Source organism: Sinocyclocheilus rhinocerous, unplaced genomic scaffold, assembly GCF_001515625.1.
Source record: "Sinocyclocheilus rhinocerous isolate Xijiao unplaced genomic scaffold, SAMN03320098_v1.1 scaffold3263, whole genome shotgun sequence".
Classification (NCBI taxonomy): Eukaryota; Metazoa; Chordata; class Actinopteri; order Cypriniformes; family Cyprinidae; genus Sinocyclocheilus; species Sinocyclocheilus rhinocerous.
Window position 1 is genome coordinate 554,249 of NW_015664010.1, and position 19,130 is coordinate 573,378.

Here is a 19,130-nt window from a genome sequence, read left to right on the forward strand (position 1 = left end):
TTTGTTTCTTCATCAGATTTGGAGAAATGTGGCATCATTTGCTCAGCAATGGATCCTCTGCAGTGAATGGGTGCCGTCAGAATGAGAGTCCAAACAGCTGATAAAAACATCACAAGTGATCCACACCACTCCAGTCCATCAGTTAATGTCTTGAGAAGCCAAAAGCTGAATGTTTGTAAGAAACAAGTCCATCATTAAGCCATTTTTAACTTCAAACCATCGCTTCTGGCCAAAATACAAGTCCATAATCCATAAAAATGCTTCCTCCAGAGGAAAAAGTCCATCTCCTGTTGTCCTCTAACATTAAAATCAACCCACGTTTGTTTAGATCTGTTTTGGACCATTTTAACTGGTAAGCAATTCTTGATCTGTGCAGATTTCTCTCCTGATCCAGATGAGACGACTTTTTCACTGGAGCAAGCAATATTATATACAGCAGTGGTCCTCAAACCTCTCCATGAAGTACCCCCAGCACTGCACATTTTGTATGTCTCCATATATCTGACACACCCACTTCAGGTCTTGCAGTCTCCACTAATGAGCTGATGAGTTGAATCAGGTGTGATCGATGAGGGAGACATACAAAATGTGCAGGGCTGGGGGTACTCCAGGACAGGTTTGAGAACCACTGATATACAGTATAGAGGGCTTATATGAAATGAAAAAAGGTCTTGATGGATTTGTTTTTATTTCGCAAGACGTTAACTGATGGACTGGAGTGGTGTGGATTATTGTGATGTTTTTATCAGCTGTTTGGACTCTCATTCTGACGGCACCCATTCACTGCAGAGCATCCATTGGTGAGCAAATGATGGAATGCTACATGTCTCCAAATCTGATGAAGAAACAAACTCATCTCCATCTTGGAGGTCAAATTCAGTAAATTTTCATTTTTGGTTTAACTAAGTCCATCAGAGTGAAAATGAAATATTTGCTTCAGTTGTGGTGTTGAGTACAGTGTTTCATAGTTGTGCATGCCAATGTCTTTGATTGTGTCGTCTCTTCACTGTATTTATACACTGATTCCAGGGGCTTGTCTCAAATACAGTTTTAATGACTGCATTTAATGTTGTACTTTACCAAATTCTGTGCTTTTGTGAAACAACTACATTTAAATGTTATTTTAGACCAGGGGTGTGTAGACCAGGGCCACGGCCTTGCAGAGTTTAGTTCCAACCCTGATCCACCACACATAGCATTGGAGCTGCATCCGAAAACTCTTTAAAATGCTGCCTTCGGAGGCAGTGTTCCAAGGCAGGAAGGCATCAAGGCACGTCCGAATCCAAATTCTGCTTTACTTCCTGTCTCCGGAGGTACCTTCTTCTGATTGAATTTTGAAGGCAGCATAGATGTATCCTTCGCTGTCTTTGATATCCCACAATCCTGTGCGTTCCATTCTGTGACGGTTGAGCTAAAAAAATAAAGATGGCATCTGAAAGTTGCATTTGGTGGTCAGTTTGTGTGTAAATGTATATTTCTGACTTAACTTTTTGCACTTTTGATGTTATAGTAATATTCATTTAGTTATCGCAAAAACTTGTTCTATTTTGTTGTAGATCATTAAACCGTTACGCTGCCTCAGAAGCCTGTCCGAAATCAGTTTCATGAGGTGCATTCGTGCAAAAACGCTGCATGCAAAGTCATTGCCTCATACGGCAGCAAGTCAGCTGCCTTAGTTTTCGGATGCAGCAGTAGTTTTCAAATAAGCCGGAAGGACTTGATTAGCTGGATCAGGTGTTTTTAATTAGGGTTGAAGCCAAACTCTGCAGGGCTGTGGCCCTCCAGGAACTGAGTTTGACACCCCTGCTTTAGACTATTACAGTAATCGTAATGCTTGTAATCGTAAAATTGTTTGCATGCCTGTGTATATGTAGAGGGGGAAAGCAGCTCTGTGTGTTTCTGGGTTCTGTGCCCCAAAACAAACTGCCACCTTCGTTTTGACACCTTTCAGCTGAACGCAAGAGGAGGAGGAGAGACGTCAGGAGCAACGTGGATTCATCCGACAGCGTCACGGAGAGCGCCGGACTCCGGACACACTCTGCAGCGCTAGAGTTCTGTAAAATATTATATACTCACTCTTAATTCCTGACGGCTCTTTTTTATTTTTTACTTTTATTTGGAAGTAGCTGTGTGCTAAAGTCAGTTCAGCAAGAGAATTTTTTGCCTGCTTGTTCGAAACACAAAACAACTTTCCAACTACTATAATGTTGTAAATTGTCAGTTAGCTAGATTTGTTTTTATAGGATCCTCTTTTTGGTTTCATGTTTCTTCCATTTTCCCTCGTCAATATAATATTTGTAAGTGTCTTTTGCCTTGATTATTAAATAGAATCTGTGTTGTAATAAAGCGTGTACTGGGGTTGTTGCCTGTTTATATTTGATCTGCTAGTTTGGGTTACTGGGTTGAACATTTAGCCAACCAACTGTTTATTTATAGTTCAGAATTGCACATTTCCAAAACTACTACTACTACTTGAATATCAGATTAATTGGTTTGATTTCAGAAACACATTTCAGGTTGTTTGACATCTTAACTTTCTATAGTCACTGTGCCATTGTGCCTTTTCCAATTTTACCCAATTTTATGAGGTTTGGATTATGGATTAATTTGTGTAGTATCTGTGTAATTCCTGTTCACATTCTAAATTATTTGCCAATTCATACAGGGTTTAAATTTTCAGTGGTTTTCTTGATTGTAATTGAAGCTCTACAATTCAAATCTAAAATATGCTCAATTTTTATAGTCATTTTTGTGTTAAAATCAGGTATGTTTAGTAAATATGATCAGTACAAAATATTCTGCATTTGTAATGTCTGTCTGACATCCCTGCTGCCGATGTGTGCATTGATTTGTGTATATATCCAATCTTCGTGTGTGTGTATATATAGGACATAATGTACTTTGTCCCTCAATAAGTCTCCTCTTATGTTTGATTCTGCTAGATTTAGATTGAAAAGTTCACCCAGAAATAGAAATAATGCGGTATTTACTCACCCTTAGTCCATCCAAGATGTAGATGAGTTGTTTCTTCATCAAAACAGACTTGGAGAAATTTAGCATCACATCACTTGCAGAATATTATTGGAGGAATCATTTGAAGTTAAAAATGTCTTGATTTGTTTCTTACAAAATTGTAGCTTTTCACTTCACAAGATGTTAGTTGATTGACTGGAGTGGTGTGGATTATTGTGATGATTTCATCAGCTGTTTGGACCCTCATTCTGACGGCACCCATTCACTAATATAATGCTAGATTTCTGTAAATCTGTTCCCATGAAGAAACAAACTCTTCTATATCTTGGAAGTATAGGCCTGAGGGTGGGTACATTTTCAACACATTTTCATTTTCAGTATCACTATTTCAGTAAGCTTTTATAGCTTGATGCAAATTTGTTTCATTAGTTCATTGTACAGAGTTTCCAATTTCTGTTCCCAACTTGTAAAAAGGTCAGTTTTTTAGATTGCTCAGTTTTCTATATGTAGACTGCTTTCGGCAGCTGTTTGTTAGTGATGTAATAAGCAGCATTTCAATATGCAAGGGTATCGCTGCTTAATGTAAATATTCAAGTACTTTATTTTGAAACTTTGAATGCATAAAGACATTTGAGAACTGTGCTTTTGGGTATTTGACACGTGACATGACCTGTGCATTGGTCACTGCATCTGTTTGGATGAGAGATTAGGGTTTATGTAAACTTGAGGCCTGTGGGCTTTTATTGGTGTGTTTTTGATGGTTTATCACTGTAACTAGAGTAAGCTCAATGTTGGAGTAATTCTAGTGGTTCTTGCAACCGCATCCTCTGGTAGTGAAGTGGACAAGCATCTACGTTGTGCGTTTCTGTTCCCTCATAACCATCTGGACTGAGAGGTAAGTCCATTTTGCCTTGAAAATCTTATTAAAAAAATGTTTTAGACCAGAGCATTGCAGCTTGTGTTTACAGCTGAAGTTTATTCAGGTCTTGCTTTTGGCTGACCTTCTCTGATGCATTTTCCTCCATTGTTCATTGACAATTGAAGTAGTTCGGTCCACATATATAAATATTTGCACTAGATTCATGACTGATGTGGGCTACCTGATGTAATATATTCATTTTTACTATTGCAGAATATTTTTGCCAATCAATAAATTTTTTCACACTAGATTTGTCTTTTGTTTTGTTGTCCCCATACACATGTTCTAAATATGAAGTTCCATAGATGCAGAAATTAGTATTTTAATGCTTGTAATTGTAAATTTTGTTTTGAATTTTAAATGTTTGTCCAATAAGAACATTTTTAAAGTAGAATAATGATTGCTTCCAGTAATTCTGAGAGTAGTTTCCAGTCAGGAAATGTTTATTTAATAGGCGATTACAATATAATATCAGTATATAGATGAGTGAAGTGAATAAAGTACTGTGCTTATCATGTCTAACTCTGAATGGCCGTATGGGGGCGCCACTGAAACCCTTATAAAAAGGCTTAAACTTTCAATGCCATGATTTGACCAGCAGTGGTCGTGTTTCCTTGTGAACTGAGTGCCTTGTCCTTAAAGGGATACTCCACAATTTAAGATATTTTGGATGAAAACCGGGAGGCTTGTGACTGTCCCATTGACTGCCAAGTAAATAACACTGTCAAGGCCCAGAAAAGTATGAAACACCTCGTCAAAATAGTCCATCTGCCATCAGTAGTTCGATCTGAATTTTATGAAGCGATGAGAATACTTTTTGTAGGCAAAGAAAACATAAATAACGACTTTATTCAACAATTCGTGCGTCACTTTGGAGAGTATCCACTGAACGCAAACTGTATGCTGTTCTGTTTCAGCCACACCACACGGATACGCTTTTTTCATTCAAATCAAAGCGTAAATAAACGTAGAAAACATATCCGTGTGGTGTGGCTGACACAGAACAGCATACAGTTTGCGTTCAGTGGATACTCTCCAAAGTGACGTACGAATTGTTGAATAAAGTCGTTATTTTTGTTTTCTTTGCCTACAAAAAGTATTCTCATAAGGGGTAAGTGAATAATGACAACATTTTCATTTTGGGGTGGAGTATGCCTTTAAGTATTTGTTGAAACGCTTGAATGAAACCTGATCTCTGGATATGGGTCAGGTAAACGACTACACAAACCACTTTGTTTCGTTGCTTTGCATTTTTTCATTTCTTTTCAAAACACTTTAAATGTGAGCAATTTTTCATACTGAAGCCACTATTTTATTTTATTTTAAAGAGGGATGCTGTTCTTGTTCAAACAGGTTTTAACGTTGAATTCTTTCTAATCGTGAGTGGGATGTTCTGGGGAAGTAGGCTGAGGGTGTAAAGAAAATATGGGTGTGAACATTGTTACTGAGATAATGTTTCTCTGCTATAATTACACCTCGAGTAAATTCACATAAATAGGCGTCCATCCTTGCGGTTAATGCACTTCTTTTTTTAGATAGGTGCATTTGCTCATTTAGTTCATTATAAGCTGATGTGCAGGCCTAAAAACACTACACCAACATGAAGCTCTATATATTCCCAGGACCTACAGCTGGGCCTGCTGTAACAGGTCTGTACTAGTATGGAGGTCAGATATCTTCATGCAATTTTGTGTATTGCGATCACAGCAAGTGTGTTTCATTAAAGTAAGACTGCAGGCATGTTCCTCTGTAGAAGATCATCTAGAATTAAACGCCTTCATTATGAAACACACAGTTGACCTTATTTGTGCACTGAAGAACCTTTCCTGACAAAAATATGTTCTAAGAACGTTTTGCTAATGTTCCAACTGTTATTGAAAACATTACTTCTGAGTGTTGCAGTAAATGTTTAGAAGCTACATGTTGTTTTTGGTTATACAAATGTTAAGGGAACATTCTATTTCATTTTGCAAACGTGGGAATGTTACGTTAGACTGTTCTAAAGACGAACATTCCAACTAAAACGTTTCAGAAAAATGTTCCATAAATGATGTCGAAATAATGTTTTTAGTTTTGAGAACCTTATTAAATAACTTTGAACAAAGTTTAATTAATGTTACTGGAACATTGAAAGAACCTTGCCACAACGTTCTCAAAATGTTTCCCCCGAAAAAGTTTCATGTTTTTGTGCTAACATTTTGAAAATGTTATTAAAGACCAGATAACATTAAACAAACATTCTATTAACATTACTGAAACACATCTTTGAGTGAACCTTGCCAGAACGTTCTGAGAAGGTTTCAGAAAAACGTTCTGTGAATGTTTTGGTGCTAACGTTTTGAGAACATTACCAAAGACCAGATAACTTTGAACTAATGTTCTATTAACATTACTGGAACATTGAGAGAACCTTGCCGCAACGTTCTGAGAAGGTTTCCTGACCATGTAAATAAAGTCCTAGAGGATGCCATTTGGTCATCTTCATTTTCTAAACTGATTATGAGAAAAGTAGCCTAATAACCAAGATGACAACATTAAATAGTAGCAATAAAGTGCCAGTATTATTCAGAGTATGTGTTATATTAACTGAATGGTCAGTTTCTATTGTCTTGTGGCCCCACAACTTTGTATGCTGTTTTTATTGTCAGTAGCTCAATAACGTCTGTTTTATTTTATTTTTTTAAGTATCTGTTCTCGCCCATCCAGCTTGATTTTCGTCGTGCTGTTTGGAATTCCACTATGATTATCATGAAGGTCTTTTGCATTATGTGGTATTCCAGTTCTCACTTTATCTCCGATTGTTTGGCTTGCAGACAACGCAATGGAAAGAAAAGAACAACAACATCCAGGGAGCAGACAGTTTTCAGATTAGATGAGAAATGTGCTTTTGAACAATGCAAAATACGTTAACATATTCAGTAACTTCACTGCTAACAGGAAGTGTTCTCAGAACTTTATGGCAAGTTTCTCTCAAAGTTATGAAGAAATGTTACAGGAACATTAATAGAGTGTTATCTGGTCTTGAATAATGTCAGCATGAAAATGTCATTTATATTTCATAGATCTTTTTTCTGAAACGTTTTAGTTGGATGTTCACTTAACGGTTTTTACATGTTACTGCTTGTTTTAGAACATTTAGAGAACATTCACAAGTAATGTTCCCATAACATTTGCAAAAATAGAAAATAGAATGTTCCCTTATCGTTCGTATAAGAAGAATTGTAAAAACATTTAAAAAACGGGATGTTCAGAAAACATTCAAAAATGACATTTTCATAAACGTTCTTGGAACATATTTTTGTTAGCTGGGTTTGCAAGTGCAAATGTATCGTCTTGAGGGCAGACACAATATTTAGAGAGGTAAAACTCAAATCCTCAAAGAGTTTGAACAAGTTATTAATGCACAAGCTGAGTTATGCGAGCAATAATAATAAGTGCTCTGTTGAGTACTTGATGCATATGAATTATTTAATCTAGGCATCCATCAGCACATTTAGGGTCTGTTTAACACTTCTATATGTATTTTCTGTCAGTAATGAAAGCCACTTTGGTTTTCTCAAAAACGTATGGATTTTTCTCAAGCAGTGATTCTAAATAGCTAGTAAGACAAATCATTAAAACCGACTAGTCCTGAATGAGGAAGTGCAAAGCCAAAGGCTTTTAGTTTTCGTGTAGAAAGTGTATTGAGTGGTTGTGTGTGGAGTCACACCCAGTTCACACACACATGCTTGTGTCTCCAGAGGCGAGAGAGAGAGAGAGAGAGACGCGCTGCTGCGGCTCGGAACATCTTCACCCGGCGTGATTCATGATCAAGGTGAGGCGAGATATTCTGCTTTCTTCTGTTTAGGAGCCAAATGGAGCTTCACTTTTCAATCCCGTATGTACCGTTATGAGAGAAAACGCGTGGCGTTTGGTTGACGCATCTTTGAGAAAGAGAACGTGCTCAATGTGCTTAACCATGCGTTCACGTGTGCTTTGAAACCCGATTGAGGGTGTTTCGGATCTGGATTCTTGAAGAGTGAAGGATGTAAAATCTACCTATCGACCCGGAGCAGCTCTCAACCCTGTAATTATACAGGAGGACGCGTTTTTGTTGCGTTCCATTTGCGGTGCGTCATACTGGCGTCTTTTACCGCTGCGTTTTAAGATGGTGTGTCAAGAAGTACAACTTTGAACATCAAAGCGTTTAGTTCTAGCTGGTTTTGAACAGCCGAGCGCGTTCTGTGCTTGCGACGCGCGTCTGGACGCGTCATCAGCGGCCACGCTGCTGTCACTAAATAATCCTAGTGGTCTTGTTTCTTACTGTCTTTTCTGGTCACATCAGTGTTTAAATGTTCGCTGCCGTGGCGGGTGAAGCCGAAAGATCGCGTGAGCGTGCGGCGCCAAAGCTTCAGTTCAAATGTTACAGTGTAGCACAAATGATTCTTGAAGTGTTGAGGTCTGGCGCGATCGAATCGTTCTTGCTACATTGTTGCACTTGAGCGTGAATCTTTTCCGGGTTGTGTTTCATTTCAGGATCAAAGGAAAAACAGTTGTTCTGTAATGTGTTTAAAATTCATTAACTGTTTCAGTGCCAAACAATTAGTTTAACAATTAAATTTTTTTTGCTGAGTAGTCCCAGCTAACAAAATATGTGCCAAGAATGTTACTTTTGAATGTTCTCTGAACATTCTGAAAAAAGTAATAACGTTTTAAAAATGTTAGACAAACGTCCAGCCAAAATTTCAGGGAAAAAAGTTCCTTGAGCGATGTGTACATGTTTTTGTGTTAACGTTCTGAGAAGATTATTAACTTTGAACAAATCTTCTATTAATGTTACTAGGAAAACATTTGTTCATAACATTGCCAGAATTTTCTAAGAATGTTTTTTGAACGTTACTTTTGAATGTTCTCTGAAGTAGTAACATTTGAAAAAAGTTAGACGAACATCCAGCATACGTTCCAGAAAAAATGTTTCTTGAATAAATGTATAAATGATGTTTTTGTGCTAACATTTTGAGAATAATATTAACTTTGAACAAATGTTCTATTATGTCTACTATCAACACGTTCAGAGAACGTTCCCTGTTAACTAGGGCTTCGGGGTGGACATGTTTTTGAAGGGTTTTGTAGGAGGGTTAATGTACAGTAAATTACGCTACTAAATTATCATTCATTAGTTGATGCCTGAAGGTACATTTGCAGCAGTAACAGCATCAAACAGAGACTGTTCAATATTCAACAACATACTCTCACATACCACTGTATAGAGAGCTGAAGTACAGTAGAGAGTAGAGACATGCCAGCATGTGCATAACACTTTGCGACCTTACTGAGCTAAATATGACGCCTGGACCTTGATACTGATACTGCCGGGGACAGACAGATAGATTGACAGACAGACAGACAAGGCCATCTGCAGACAGATAGTGAGCCGTGCTTATGCTACCCGCCTGTTGCTCGTGTCATTTGGTACCAGTTTCTTACAATAGTGTTGCATGGAGGGAGTTTCTAAACTAGGCCTGGTACTAATGCACTTGTTTTTGGTGAATAGATCTATGTGTAACCTTCAGTTTGATCCGTGCGTTCCATCTGATCACACTCCAGCAGCGTGAGATCAGTACGAGAGCTGAAGGCGAGGATGTTGAGATTAGCGCTGGTTTGATGATCAGCAGCAGGCCTTCTTGGGTCACACTGAGAGCGAATGAGGGGGCGAACGGAGGAGCGGTGTATTTACACACATGAATCTGCAGTATTCACTGTTAAAACAGACACAGTATTAAACAAACCAGACATAAATCTCGCATCTACTGTACACTGTGAAGGTATCGCGATATGTGTTGATGCGTATGCATAGCTGACGGGAGCAAAGCAGGTCAGATTCAGCACTCGTTTACACAGAATCAAAGACTAAAACCTAAACTTGAACCAGAGTTCTTATAGTTAACTAATTAAAACTAAAACCAGACAAAAATGTTAACTGAAAGAAAATATAAAGAACTTAAATAAAACAAAACTTTAAAAAAATCCAAATATGAATACAAACTATTTAAATGATATTTGAACCAGGGTTATATATAGTTGATTAAAACTAAATTAAAACTAAAACCATGACTAAAATAAATAAATAAATCAAATTTGCTAGTTGAAAACTGAAAACTGTAAAAATGAAAAATGAAAAGAAATGACACAAAAAATAGTACTGAAAGTTGAACTAAAATTTAAATCAAAAATAAAATATAAAATTAACTAATTAGAAATATATATATATATATATATTTAAATCATACTAAAATAACTAAAATAAAAACTATATAGAGATATAAAAATGAAAAAAAAAAACGAATTAAAAATATTAATAAAAACTACAATAATATTTACATGATACTAAATAACACTTATTTTGTTCCTTCAGTAAGTGTAAACCTGGATGGCCTGTAGTTCTGAGCTGAGGATGTAAATCCAGTCCTAGTTTTATCATTGCACTCATGCAGCAGCTTCTATATTTACTTTACACAGTTCTCCTGTTCTCTTTTTACTCATAATAGAGTTTGTAATCATTTTAACTGTGTATTTCCCTCTGGACTGGGCTATAATTAATGTGACTTGGAACTGCTATTTATACTACAGGCCTAATTAGCCAGAACCACGTCTGACAGAAACACTAGACTAACAATCCACTCCTGCCCTATTAAACAGGTGACTTATTGATTTTTTTATTTATGGAAAATAGCCATTCAGTCGTTCGTTCATTCAGCTCAGTGTTTACTTTCTCTGAAGAAAGCGTGAGTGTTGAGACGTTAATCCCTCCTTTAATATAAATTTATGGGATATTTCACCTGCTTTATTATGCAGATCATGAGGATAAAATCAGATCGGTTAATGTACAAAACTAATAAAATACCTGAGTAAATACCTGCTGTATTTTTAATTATACAATTTTAGTTTAACAATAACTGAGCAATATTGTGACACCACAACTAATTGTCATAAAAACAGACTTCCGCCCCTTATATTACATAATTTTTTACAAATAAAATTACAGATACCATTGGTTGATGTCTTTATAATATATATGTATATGTGTGTGTGTATGTGTGTATATATATATATATATACACACACACATGCACATATATGTATAATTTTTTTTTAAATGAATTTGTTCATTTATTTTTTTAGTATAAATTTTTATAATATTTTTACTGATTATGCTTAGCAAAGCAAGGTTGTTTTTTTTGTGAGTGTCCCATATACCACATATGCCTCAGTTTCTTGTAGAAAAATGTTACTTGAAAGTGATGAATGTGCATGTTTTCATGTAACACAATAGATCCATAACCTCAAACAGTCATGCTCACTCCTCTGGATGTGGCCCAATTTCATCTTTAGTGTCTGCTAGTGCTAAAATGCTTCAGGATTTAATGATTTTGACTCGGCTGATTTATAAGAATGTGTATGATTTACAGTAACCTCAGGACATGGCAGTCATGGTATAGAACGCATTTTAAAGTGAAGCGTCCGTCTGTAGCCTCAGGTGACTGTTTCTTTGTTTGCTTGACTTCATGTCTGGAGGCATCTTGAAGCGCTGCATTCTCTGATGTCAATCTGTTTACAGTGGATGGGTGAGGCGAGGCCGCGCTGTGAATCGAGGATGTTGTGCAATTTCCTTTGGCATGACGTGAAGTTGGTTTCTTTTTAGAAAGGATTTAGGACCATCCCTAGCCGTACTTTATGATTAGTCCACGAAAACTAAATTTGTACATACTGATTAGTGAACAAAAACAACATTTTTACTTACTGTAAGATTAGTGCATGAAAACATAATTTTTACTTAGTGCACTAAAACATGTTTACATATTTTAAGATTAGTGCATGAAAGCATTTTTACATACTTTAAGATTAGTGCACAAAAATAACATTTTACATGCTAATTAGTGCACATAAACAATATTTCATATACTAATTAATGCACAAAACAGCATTTTACATACTTTAAGATTAGTGCACGTAAATATTTTTACACACTTTAAGATTAGTTGCGAAAACCACATTTTATTTACTAATTAGTGCACAAAACAACAAGTGTTAAAGCAAGTGTTTGTCTGTGCATAAGTCATCTGTAGTGGGCTGTTGCTGTGCAGTTGCTAAATTATTCTGGGTAGTTTAAATTAGCCGGAATATGATGGACAGTAATAGCAAATCCCTCCGATAAAGGTGGCATTATTGTGCTTGAGTTTAAAGTGTGTTGTTCTAATGAGATGCCATTATTGGCAGTCTCTTCATGTACATTGACAGTGAGTGTTGGAGTGATGCATTAGCTAATGATGTTGTCAGCAATCTGCTCTCAGTGCTCCCAGAGGATGTTCAGCTGATGTAGGGCAAATCAATGAACACACACACACACACACACACACACACACAGTGCTGTAATGTGTCTGATGGCAGTAAATCAATCAACATGCCTACTATGAGTAGTATTAGCTCAGAACCTTCTGAACTCTTGAACTTATGAAAAATGAATAAAGTTTGTTGAAATTTATTGCTGTATAAGTGTATAGCAGACTTTAGTAAATCAAATCCATTGCTGCTTTTTGCTTACTTGCGTTTTCCCTCCAAAATGATGTCACATCCTGGTGCGTGATAAAGTTCTAAAGTTCTAACAGTCAATCCTTTTGCTCTTACAATTAAAAAGGACATTGATTTGTTCCTTTTGTGATACATTTGCTGAAATATTTTCATTTATTTTGACTTTGATCTCATGTAAAACTTTGAAAGGATTTGACTAGATTTTTATAATATTGACCCCACTTTTTTCCTGTTTAGATAAATAAAACAAAAGAATATTATTTTATTCATTAAATATTAATTCTCACAAAATATCACATACATAAATGTAAATATATATATATATATATATATATATATATATATATACACCCTATTTTTTTTTTTTAAAAGAAAAAAATCCTAGAATCGCCCCTGCCAATAAATGAAACTTTTCGTTTTTTATTCTTGAAGAAAATATTAAAATGTATTCATTTGGACCAGTGTTATTTCACTATATTGAAGTTTTTATTAATATTTTTAATCTCTTGTTATTTTTAGTATTTTGGTGTTTGTTTGGCATTTTTAATAGTTTTCTAATTTATATGTCTATATAGTTATTTTAAGTGTTATTTTTATAAAGTTAAACTAAATTAAAATGAGAAATGTTGCCTTGGCAACTAGCTGAAATAGGTTTTTTATGTTTTAATAACGTTTATGTTAATTTTAAGTAGCAATTTTTTATGATTTAAATTTTAGTTTTAGGTAACTATAATAACTATGATTCGGACCAGAAGAAAACCATTAAAACTCTCTATGCAATTCTATATGCATCTCTTAATGTATTTGTCATTTTAGCCTACAATTTTTAGCCCCTGAAATATTTTTATACTTTATAAATATTTATCTATTTTATTTATATCACTGTAGTTCTGAATGTACTTTGACTTTCTGTCTGTTGTACTGAATTGAAATTAAATACAAAAAAATTCTAACAGAATGGAAAGTGAATTTGGAGACTCCCTAAATATTGATTTGCAATTAAACCTTGAATTGCATGACAAAAATGGCATGTGCCCAAACCGAAAATGATTTCTCATTGTTCACTGAGTTGTTGCATTGTTATAAAACAAATGAATATGCAAATGAATATGATTTCCATGTTTAAAAATGGCAAGTGACATTTCATAAAGTATATTTAGACACATATGATAATGCCATGAAAGTGATCTCAGGTCAGTCACAGGTGTCAGGAATCACCTCAGGCTACTGGTGAAATTCTGTGAACTGGTTCATGGGACATTTATATGTTTCCCCTTCACACGCTCAGACCAGTCGTGCAAGATGTGCAGAATTTTTCACATTTTTCTAGTCTTTTGTTTTCTCCTGTTTTTGCATTTTGCATTTCGAGTTTGGGGTCAGTAAGATGTTAAAAAATATTTTTGAAAGAGTCTTTGATCCTTATCAAAGCTGCAATCCTGATCCTTCAGAAATCATTCTAATATGCTGATTTGCTGCTCAAGAAACATTTCTGATCATTATCAATGTTGAAAACAGTTGTGCTGCTGAATATTTGTGTGGAGACTGAACAACATTTATTATCTTTTATAACATTATAAATGTCTTTATTCTCACTTTTGATCAATTTAATGCATCCTTTCTGAATAAAAGCATTGATTACTTTCAGAAAAAACACATTTCTGAATAGTAAAGTATCTCAATAGATCTGGAAACCTCTTCCTGTTTGGGTAGATTGTTTCCTGTGGATTCATTCTGCTTCTCAGCAGATAATGTTGCTCTCGTCGACACTTCCTGTAATTCAAGTCCAAATTAAACCTGACTTTATGTTGTGGTGTATTGTTTCAGGACTGGATCAGATCGCAGCTGGAATATAACTTGTATCTGACACTGCATAATAAATCACTGGTGTAGCTGACGCGTGTATGTCGTGTGAGTTAAGGGTCCACGGCTCACCTGTTTGTTTTCTGGGTGGTGGTAAACCTGCTGAGGACTGTGTGTGAGAGTGTGTCAGGATTGGTGAATTGGCTTCCTTTAAAACGCACAAGGTGGAATTTGAATGGAATCCACAGGAAGTACAGTGGGTACGGAAAGTATTCAGACCCCCTTAAATTGTTCACTCCATTCAATTGGAATGACAGTAAGATGAATTTAGTGCATTGCAATTCAAGGAATTTGAGCAAAATTGCACAAAGTTTAGTTACAAAACATAAATGAATTATTAATTCAGATGGGATCATTTCTTTGCAGAATGTAAATAAATAAATTTCTTTGTAATTGTGTGAATGTGTGCGTGAATCAGAAACTACTTTTTGTGCCCTATGCAATTATTTATTTATTTTCCGGATTTGTATTTTTCTGGATTCAGTTTATTTCAATTTAAATGGTTAAATTAAGTTGTATTAATCAAAAGCATGTCTACTTAATTAAAATCATGACGTTAATTAAATTTAACAATAACAATTTTATTACATTTTTAATCAAAATTACACTTTTAGGGACTTATGAAATGTTTTATTTTTTTGTTAAATTCTGTTTTATTTTCTTTCCAAATTCTGTATTTTCAGTGTTTTTTTTTTGTTTTTTTTTTGGATTCCATTTTAATGGTTTAATTAATTAATTGATCAAATTTTATTTCAAATTTCAAAGCTTAATTGAATTTAAATCAAGAAATTAATTGAATTCATAAAAACAACTTAATTTATATTTTTTAACAATAATAGGACACTATGATTTTTATCTATTTATTTATTTTTATTTTTTTATTTTATTATTATTTATATATTTTTTTTTTTCTTCAGAAATTGTGTTGTGTATTTTATCACTTTCACTTTATTTTTCCTGGTACTCAAATGAAGGCACAAAACATTATTTTATATTTTAATTAAATGACAATTAAACTTTTTTTTGTTTTGTTTTTTTCTACACGGCAGGTTTACTGTTAAAATTAAAACATGGACCAACGTTTGAGTGATTATCCATTTAAAAATGAAGTTGTAATAATAATAATAATAATTATTATTATTATTATTATTATTATTACATTAAGACATTGCAATACATTATACTGAAATATATTTGCCACAATTTCTTCAAGTTAAGCCAAACTTTTATTTTGACGGGTTGCTGTGAAAACCTTTGTTTCTGTGTGTATATATGACTATAGTTTTTTTTCTCAAATGAAATGCTGGTGACGTGACTCTGAGCAGCTCTGGAGATGAAGTTGATGTGAAAACACTGCGAGCGTCACATGTACTTCAGTATGTGTGCTAAATACTTTCCTTTTCAGCCAATGCACATTTGCCTAAAGCTCTTCAAAATAGTGCCTTATGCAAAAACAGGGTGAACTCGAGGCGTCTGGAGCCGCTCCTCCTCAAACATCCGCTTCTGTATCTGTGCAGGAACGAGGATGTTGTTTTTGCTGCTGTTCAAAGCGGCTTCAGGCTCTTATGGTCAGTGAAGGAAGCGAGTTTCGCATGGTTTATACCTGAAAATCTTTAGAAAAGGTTAGGAGGAACTCATGTACTTCCAAAACTATGTTCCAAAAGTCAAATGTAATTTTATTCAAGGATGCATTGAATTGGTCTAAAGTGACAGTAAAGACATTTATAGTGTTACAAAAGATTTCTATTTTTCCTATTCATCAAAGAGCTCTGAAAAACAAAATGTATCACAGTTTCCACAAAAATATTCAGCAGCACAATTGTTTTCAACATTGATGATAATCATAAATGTGTCTTCAGCATCAAATCAGCATATTAGAATGATTTCTGAAGATCATGTGACACTGAAGACTGCAGTAATGATGCTGAAAATTCAGCTTTGATCACAGAAATCAATTAGATTTTACAAAATAATCACACAGAAAACAGTTATTTTAAATTGTAATAACATTTGATATTTTTATTGTATTTTTGGGATCAAATAAATGCAGCCTTGTTAAGCTGAAGAGACTCCCTTATTCCCAGACTTTTGAACTGTAGTGTATATATATTACAATTTCAAGATTACAATTACAATTTCAAATTTGATGCACACAGTATTTTTTTGTTCATGTTTACTCAATTCACTAAAATGTTTGAAAACCGAAATAAAAAGTGATTTTTCATGGCAGTTACCTGTTTAAAATATCAGTAACTCTATACTAAATTCTTGTCATATTAAAGTTAAAATTGGGTAACTGGCATTTAAGACACATATATACTACCGCTCAAAAGTTTGGGATCAGTAAGACTTGTAATGTTTTTTATAGAAGTCTCTTCTGCTCATCAAGGCTGCATTTATTTGATCAAATATACAGGAAAAAACAGTAATCTTGCAAAATGTTATTACAATATAAAATAATGGTTTCTATTTTAATATCCTTTAAAATATTATTTATTTCTGTGATGCAAAGCTGAATTTCCATCAGCCATTACTCCAGTATAAAGTGTCACATGATCCTTCAGAAATCATTCTAATATGCTGATTTATTATTAGAATTATCAACAGTTGTGCTGCCAAATGTTTTTTTGGAAACTGCGATACTTTTTTCAGGATTCTTTGATGAATAAAAAGTTCAAAAGAACAGCATTTATTCAAAATATTAATCTTTTCTAACAATATAAATCTTTGCTATCCCTTCTTATCAATTTAACACATCCTTGCTGAATAAAAGTTTTAATTTCTTTAAAAATAAAATAAAGAATACAAATGTACTGACCCCAAACTTTTGAACGATAGTGTATATTGTTAGAAAATATTTCTATTTTAAATAGATGCTCTTCTTTTTATCTTTATATTCATCAAAGAATCCTGAAAAAAAAGTATCACAGGTTCCAAAAAAATATGAAGCAGCACAACAGTTTCCAGCACTGATAATAAATCAGCATATTAGAATGATTTCTGAAGATCATGTGACTCTGAAGACTGGAGTAATGATGCTGAAAAAAATACAGTTTGCATCACAGGAATAAATTAGATTTTAATGTATATTAAAATAGAAAAACGTTATTTTACATCATAATATTTCACAATATTAAATTTTTTTCCTATCTTTTTGGTCAAATAAATGCAGCCTTGATGAGCATAAGAGACTCATGTAAAAACATTAAAAATCGTTCTGATCCCAAACTTTTGACCGGTTGTGTATATGTATGTGTGTGTGTGTGTGTATATATATATACTGTATATGCACGTTTATTTTATATACATTTTATATACATTTAAATAAATAATATATTATTTACATTTATATATTTGTATGTTTATATATTTAAATAAATAGTATATTTATTTATATATTTTTATATACTTTGCTTATTTACATAATATCATCCAATGGTATGAATTGATATATTTATATATAATATCTTCCAATGAAATTAATTGACCTGAACTGACTCAAACTTAAGCAGTCATAACAAACTTCTTCAGAGTGCATTGGTTTCCTGATAAGAAAGTTTGCTTTCAGTTGTTGTTGCTCTATCAGACGTCAGTCTTTGAGTGTGTGGATCACCTGTGACTGGAGACGTGTGTGTGTGTGTGTGTGTGTGTGTGTGTGTGTGTGTGTGCTAAAAGAATAATAGAATATTTATTTTTTTTAGTTATGGAGGAATAAAAATGTAATATTAGATATTATGTATATAATAATAATAATAATAATAATATTATATATCAAATTAATATAGAAGTATTCCATTATATTGTTCAAAATTTAATATAAATTAGGTTTTACGTTAATTACTTATAATAATTTCAGTATATAACAGAAAAGCAGTTATTCTTGTGTAATGTTGTCTTGTCTTGTTGGTTCTTGTAATAACGGCAGAAGATACTCTGAGAGAACGTAAGCTGTATTTTTTATTTCTTTTCAAGCGTATGTCATTAATGAAACTGAACGTCATGAGCAGTCAAACGTTCTGTGTTTGCCAAGTCAAACATCACTGATCACTCTTCTATCACTCATGCAAGTGTTAAACAAACACCAGCACTAAGTGTTAACACGCGTTTTTGTGACATGAGGACACAAATTTGTATAATCACATGGGTATGACACAGGTATTACAAGGAGAAGGTGACTTATGAGGACATTACCCAATGTCCCCATTTTTCAAAACGCTTATAAATCATACAGAGTGAGTTTTTTTGAGAAAGTAAAAATGCAGAAAGTTTCCTGTAAGGGGTAGGGTTAGGTGTAGGGTTGGTGTAGGGCAATAGCACATACAGTTTGTACAGTATAAAAACCATTACGCCTATGGAATGTCCCCACAATTCACAAAAACAAACCTGTGTGTGTGTGTGTGTGTGTATGTGTGTACCTGGTATTTATCACGTTATGGGGACCAAATGTCCCCACATTCACAGGGTTTTCAGGTGTTTAATCCTCTCTGACCCGTTCGTCCTCTCCTCGTTCCCGTCAGTCGTGTTGCCAGTATCCCGTGTGATCGCGTTTGGGACGGAGGAGATCACAGAGGACAGATGAGAATATGTGGGACTTGTATCAGTGATGTAACAGCTGGCAAAGTATGTCACGAGTCATATATCGCTGCCACAGGCCTTGATTTACTTCACCCTCTGAAAACCAGAGCGACAGGAGGAATAAAGTACAACAGACTGCGTTCGCTAGATACTGTTGCTTCAGTGTACTTTACTTTTTCGATTTGTCATTCCAGTTTTAACATGTCAGCTAACATAATTTAAAAACATTTCAGTT

General features: G+C 34.3%; 2 protein-coding genes across 5 annotated transcripts in view; both read left to right on the top strand.

The window, feature by feature from the left end:
- The window catches only part of LOC107729149 (cleavage and polyadenylation specificity factor subunit 6-like), a 32,791-nt gene extending 29,652 nt beyond the window's left edge, over positions 1-3,139 (top strand). For all 4 annotated transcript variants that reach the window (XM_016539539.1, XM_016539538.1, XM_016539541.1 and 1 more), the window contains one exon: positions 1,952-3,139. The gene's annotated coding sequence lies outside the window, so the exon portion shown is untranslated. The remainder of the gene's footprint in view (positions 1-1,951) is intronic.
- A 4,446-nt stretch (positions 3,140-7,585) lies between these two features.
- The window catches only part of LOC107729154 (fatty acyl-CoA reductase 1-like), a 44,370-nt gene continuing 32,825 nt past the window's right edge, over positions 7,586-19,130 (top strand). Inside the window, 1 exon segment of the mRNA XM_016539547.1 lies at positions 7,586-7,706. The gene's annotated coding sequence lies outside the window, so the exon portion shown is untranslated.